This window comes from Ceratotherium simum, chromosome 3, assembly GCF_057802395.1.
Source record: "Ceratotherium simum simum isolate JZ-2026a chromosome 3, ASM5780239v1, whole genome shotgun sequence".
NCBI classification, from domain to species: Eukaryota; Metazoa; Chordata; class Mammalia; order Perissodactyla; family Rhinocerotidae; genus Ceratotherium; species Ceratotherium simum.
In genome coordinates, this window is record NC_141902.1 from 16,303,288 (window position 1) to 16,310,408 (window position 7,121).

The 7,121-nt window shown below is 36.8% G+C and overlaps 1 pseudogene; it reads right to left on the reverse strand.

Annotated features, from left to right (window-relative positions):
• Positions 1–5,166: 5,166 nt before the first annotated feature.
• LOC147917438 (U2 spliceosomal RNA) lies at positions 5,167–5,330 on the reverse strand (annotated as a pseudogene).
• Between the last annotated feature and the right edge of the window lie 1,791 nt (positions 5,331–7,121).

Here is a 7,121-nt window from a genome sequence, read left to right on the forward strand (position 1 = left end):
TCTTTGTCATCTACACATCGGATCTTTCTTCCATCAGAAATGCGGACTATCTCTGAGTAGAACAGAACAGTAATCTCAATTTTGAATTGTCTATTATTCATCTCCTGTCAAAGGCCTGGCTGAGACTATTGGTAATTAGAAGGGACCATGGAAGGGATCCACCCATCACTCATCTTCAAGATTCTCCAAAATGCAACCATATTATGCCTTTAGTTTTCATCTAAGCTTATTGTAAGAAGTAACTCTATGCAAACTTCTTTAAAAAAAAATAGATTTAAATTATGTTGTCTATTATGTTATTCAACGGTCCCCAAATAAGACCCGTAGGGCAAATTCTCCCAAAGCTAAGGTGCAGGAGAAAGTTACTTCTTTTTATTAGACAAAGAATACTCTCATTGGTCATGTTTTCTTCTTTACCTTCATTGCTGAGAAGCTCAGAGTGAATTTTTATGCTTAGTTTCAGTACTGTCCCTTAGCCTGAATTTTCAATTATTCTCTCACCATTTTTATTTCTTGGCTCATGTCTTTTATTATATTAATGATTTTCCAATTAATTGTGCTTTTTATTGTAAGCTGCCTCACATCACACATCACTTTTGGAAATAGGTAGTGTATGAATACATATGAAAAATATCATCTCTTGCACATAGATTGGATACTAGATTAGGGACTGTTTGGAGGAATGTCTGAGAAAGTGTGGTCAATGTAATACCTGCAAAAGAATATCCTGGGGTACTCGTTATGTAAATGCTTAGGCTCTACCCCAGGTCTGCGGGATCAGAACAAAGGTGGGAACCTGCAGTCTTCATTTTCACAAGCTTCTCTGGTAAGTCTCCTACAGACTGAAGACAGAGAATCCCCAAGTTGCTAACCCACCTGCAAGAGGACACATCTTCTGTTTCACAAGCATTGTCTGCAGCTCCAGGAGGGCACAAATTTAGATATTGACAAAGGACTTGATTAAATGAAATGTATGAGGCAAAGTGATTAGCACTATGAGTGACCCAAAAATCATCAGGAATAAGAATATTATTGCTGTGGACCATGTGTGAGTCACTGGGGTCTTGGCATCTGGCTGGCAGTGGAGATGGAAAGTAGTTAAACAGGGTTTCAAAATATGAGGAAGAAGGAACACAGGGACTTTTCTAGTCACATTTGGGGGACTAAAAAAAGAGAGAGTGGGGCCAGCCCCGTGGCATAGTGGTTAAGTGCGCGCGCTCTGCTTTGGTGGCCCGGGGTTCACTGGTTCGTATCCCAGGCGGGCACCGACGCACCGCTTGTTAAACCATGCTGCGGCCATGTCCCATATAAAGTAGAGGAAGATGGGCATGGAAGTTAACCCAGGGCCAGTTTTCCTCATCAAAAAGAGGAGGATTGGTATTGGATGTTAGCTGAGGGCTAATCTTCCTCACACACACACACACAAAAAAAAAAAAACAGAGAGAGAGTAATCAGAGATATTCTGAAGTTTAAATCTTGAACAATTCAGAAAATATTAATGTCATTATCTGAGATAGAGAATTATATAAAAGAGTAAAAAAATTACAAGTCTGGTTTTAAAGTATAAGGTCCTAAGGAAACCATCAGGGGAAAAGGCAGTTGGATAAATGGACCTAGACCTAGAATTCCTGAGAAAAGCCAAGCTTCGTGATGAAATGCTGAAAAGTCATACCTAGAGGTGAGTTGAAATTATGGAAGTAGAAAATAACTCAGATAGAAACTATAGAGTGAAAACAGAGGAAGGCTAAGAAGGAAACCTGGAGAAGGATCTCAATAAAGAAGGCAGGAAGGAGACATGTGTCAAAAAGTAGGAGGGAAAAAAGAATTGTAGGCTTCAGAAGTCAAAAGAAAAATGGTTTTCAAGAAAGGTTCCAAGTTCCAGGCACTTCTTTGTTGTCAGGTACGATTATAATTTCCTGGGGAATTGTGGTTGAGCAGTTTCAGTAGAATGGAGGGGGCAGAAATCAGACTGTGGAGGGAGAACGAATGGGAGGGATACACTAGCATAAAACTTCTGAGGATTTGGACGGTGTAGGATGGAGAGTATGATAATAACATGATAGGAAAGAAGGACCGAGGACAGAGCTGCTGCTGGGCTCTCTGGTGCCTTTTTGAAAATGAAGAAACTTCGACCCTTGCTCTGGGTGGACGTATTCCCACGTGTGTGCTGGCATGACCTGGCCAGCAGAGTATTGATGGATTTCATCCTGACTAGCCCATCCAGCTAGGAGCCTTTTGTGGTGTGCAGACAGAGGCAACACTCTTGAGAGAAGGTTTTTATGACGGCAGATATTTAAGCATAATTCTAGGTCTAGGAACAGTAGCCATTTGTTGGTGGGGGTAACGGTGGCGTGGAGTGTGATGAAGAGATGGGGGAGAGGGGTAACTCCTTCCTCTGGAGGAAAGTCAAGAGAAGCATGAAAACATGGACCCAGCACACAGCTGCTCTCAGACAATGGGCGGAGGGGGCACAACCATTTATGCCAACACCTTCTTTGAAAAAAAAAGTCTCGTCATGTATCCTCTCACATAATGTAGGCATGGAATAGACTCCAAATCTCCTTTTGTACTTATAAAAGGACTTCAAAAAAGTTGTGACTTAGTGAGTGCCATATAGTTATAAAAAAGAATGAGGAAGATCTCTATGCACTGATATGGAGTGATTTCCAGGAGATATTATTCAAAGAAAAAAGCAAAAGACATATGTAGTACACTACCTTTTGTGCTAGAAAGAAAGGAAAATAAGAACATATACATATACCCGCCTATTATTACAGAAAGAAACAGAGGCAGAATAAGCCAGAAGACGATGGAATTGCAGACTTACAAAGGCTGAGGGAAACAAGGTGGACGGGATAGAGGAGGGAGGGACAGAGTTTTGAATACACCTTTTTGTGTAGTTTCAACTTTGGAAAGCATGTTAATGTTCTACATATCCCAAAAATAAAATTAAGTCAATAAGAATGAAAGGGAAGAAAAATATGACCTAAAACTGAAAGGAAATGGAAACAAATGAATTTAATTTTTCAAATGAATGTCATAACCATATCAAAGGGAAGAAATAAGGGAAAGAAAGAAGGAAGGAAAGACGAGAGGGAGGAAAGGAAGGGGGGAGGAAGAGAGGAGGAGGAGAAAAGAGCCAATAACTTAGTAACAAGGTAATTTAGGAACTTTGGAATACAGTATTTGACCACACACCCTCAGTCTTGAGCAGGGTAGGGTGTGTGGAAAGGGGAATGTGGAGATGGGGGAATTGCAAATGAATCCTGAACTCTTTTCAGCAGGTTTATTTATTATAATGGTTCTGAAGCAATTCTGAAACTATTTTATTTACTTATTTTGTGTGTGTGTGAGGAAGATCAGCCCTGAGCTAACATCCATGCCAATCCTCCTCTTTTTGCTGAGGAAGACTGGCCCTGAGCTAACATCTGTGCCCATCTTCCTCCACTTTATGTGGGACGCCACCACAGCATGGCCTGACAAGCGGTGCATCACTGCAAGCCCGGGATCTGAAGCCGGGCCACTAGCAGCAGAGTGCCTGCACTTAACCACTATGCCACAGTGCCGGCTCCTGAAACTATTTTTAAATGTAATATACCATTCAGCAAATGAGTAAATGTGTTGATGTTGTCAGTATCCAGGGTTCTCATGGTGCAAGAAGGGAAATACAAATACGGAATCGGAGAAGTGAAGAAAGACTCCTGTGAGATGGATTGAAATTGGAGGAAGTGGTGTGAACTCCTGATTTCAAAAATAAGTATATGAGTGTGTATATGCATGTTTGTGTGTATGTATATGTGTGTATACATGTGTATGTATGAATACGCCTTTGCACATATATAATTGAATGTGTGTGTACATATATGTATATACACACTCATGTATTTCCTAGCTTTGTTGGCTGAAAGGGTCAAGAAGCAAGGACACCCCAGTAGCCATAAGCACACCTAGCACTCATATCTTGGTCTCTAATGCCAATCCCTACTAAAAAGAACCAAGGCTCTGCAGAGAAATAGCTGATTCAAGGACTGGGCAGGTAGACACAAGTTAAGATTAGAACACCGTGTTACACCAGAAAGTAAGGGATTGCTTAAAAGATGTCATAAGAATACAAGAGCTAGATTGAAGAGGCTCCCACTAGCCAAATCTGGGACAATTTGAGCACCAAAATAATTTAATTACAGTAATGAATTATAAATAATTGGGAAAAAAGGAATTCATTAATTCATATCTATGATAAATAGATAAAATAGAGGAGAAGGGAGAGATTTTACTTGTGGTGGAATACCAAGGGCCAGCTGGTAAATGTGGAGAGAGTGATAGAGTTGGAAAATCATAATTTTGCAACCATCTTGGTAAGAAATGGTCAATGGATGCTAAATATAGGGAAAATCTTGAGGAGGGGCAGGATATTTGCATGGTTTTACAGGGTTTCTCCACAAAATGATCAAAATTAATATCACTAGTGGAGAACAGATGGACACTGTGTGTCTCCAGATAGGATATCCTGAGAAGGACGGAACATCACCTACGCCTTGGAACATTCCTGCTGAGGATGCATGATCTCAATCTAATCATAAGGAAAGATCAGACAAACACAAAATGAGGGATAATCTATTTAAAAAAGAGGGGGAAATCTATTCTTCAAAATTGTCAATGTCATAAAAAGACAAAGAAAGGCTGGGGAAATGTTTCCAAATTAAAGGAGGCAAAGAGATATGATAACTAAATTAAATACTTAAATTGTGTGCTGAAGAGGGAAAAAGTGCTAAAAGGGATATTATTAAGAAAATTGACAAAACTGGAATGTGAAAGGTTAGATTAGATAAATACATTGTGTATTTATATATGTAAACTTATGACGTTCATAACTGACTATGGTTATGTAAGAGAATGTACCTATATTCCTATTAGGAGATGTATAATGAGGTATTTAGGGATAAAAGGCCATGATATATGTAACTGATCTTCAAATGGTTCAGAAAAAACTACATAGATGGATGGATAGAAAGAAAATGATAAAGCAAATGGGGTAAGATATTAACAATAGGTGAGCCTGATTAAAGTGCACTATCTTTATTTTTGCAACATTTTGTAAATCTGATGTTATTTTCTAATAAAAATTTAAAAAACAGTTGTCATTTGTTATTACTTTAAATGTTTATAGTTAGGTATGTTGCCAGGGTGAAATCCAACATATATGATCCAGGAACTCTGCATCTTAAAAAATATCTCTTGAAGATAATAAGAAATTTTGAGTAAATTTTGAGCAAACTGAGACCTCAGTATTTACTCTACACTTGATCTTAGCCAAAAGGCTGAGAAGCGATCAATATTTACTCTAAAAGCTAGAATATTTTTGGGGAAAAAAGACCCATGTGAAGAAAAATCACATAAAGAATGCTAGGTATCAGAGCAAAGCCCACATTTTCATTTCATTAAATTAAAATTTAATTTATACTTATGCTTTATAGAATTGCCTCTCTCCACCACCTTTTTCAGATATGGAAAAAATATATATGGAAGGGAAATTGTATATTTTAAAGTATTTCTCAAACAAAATGTAACGATAAAAATGTATGTTCCTACTAGAACATTAATCTCGTCCTTCATAATTAACTATTGCGTTTTTCTTTCATCAGGATCTGACCTTTAAGGTGTTCCTGTTGTGTGTGTTTTTAATGCCTAACTTTTCTGGAAAATGTGCAGAGGTCATAATGAGGCATAATTATATACAGTATATAATTTTCTTTGGCCTTTTTCAAGTGCTAATTTAGCTATCATTTCTTCCTATAGAATTTTTATAAGAAATACTTTTTTTAACAATGAAAGCCCTTTCTTCAGTTTTGGCACGAAATATGTTCAATAAGCAATACAGACAGGAAATTTAGCAACATAACGTGTAGATGTTAAGTGAACTCTTCAAAATATGTCCCTATTTATCTAGATGGAAAATGAGTTTCTAAACAAATGTTTTTCCTCCACGCTCTGCTTTTAGGAAAAGGAAACAAATAATAACCAGCTTATCTCTCTAGTCCTCAGTTTCCTTATTGTAAAATGGGTGTCACCACATAAAGTATTGTAAAAATTAAATTAAATTGAGTGTATAAGGTGCTTAGCTCCTTGCCTGGCACATAGTAAGCGCTCAAGTGATAATGATTTATTGTATTATCATTTAGATTGATTTAAAAAACAATATCCAAACTGTGTTTACTGATTTAGACTGATTTCCTATAACTTACTCATTTACTATACTAAATAATAATAGGTAATCATTATGGTGATGCTGAATCATCGAAGATTAAATTTTGCTAAAAAATGTTTGAGTTGCCAGCAAGTCACAGATGATTTAAATAATCATACCCTTAGGTTAACAAGAATATTCTGGTGTTCAATCATTCTGAATCCTTCAGAATGTGTTTTCTTTTTTTAAATATATCCGTTGAACATTATTCATTCCTATTGAAAATGCCTCTTACCCTTCAAATAATTAGCAAATTTACTTTCTAAAAAATATTTTTACATATAGTCTGCATGGAAAGACATCATTGGTAAAATAATAATTTTGAACTTAGAACACTGAAAAAAGTATTTAGAAGAGAGGCAAATAGTATACATATTAAAAAAAAAGAACTGTTTCCTGAGAAGTGAGAGAGCTTTCATTTTGCAAAACCTCGCTGTAAGTGTCATCGGTCATTTGAGATCAGCAGGGACGAGAGAACCTATACGAAGACTGATTTTATTTTCACACCATTTTAATGACAAGAAAAATTTCAGCAACTTGGATTTCTATATAAAAAGACGCATTAAAATAAATGAAACATATTTGCAAGCGAGCAAACACACACACAGACCGAATTATTTGTTTTGAATTGCTGCCGGTGTAACTTGATCAACTAATAGAACCAGACTAATTCTATAAACCTTATATTTTATAAACCAGTGCTTAGAGAATATTGAGATTTAAAGAGGATCTTACACATTTTTATATTCCTAACGCCTTCGATCATTTTAGTCCTTGAATAAATTTTGCTGAATAATATTTGTTTTATGTCTGTAATGGCCCATTTGTTAACAGGGAGTTGGGGTTTTTTTTTACTAGTAGGTTAAGTGTAAGGACA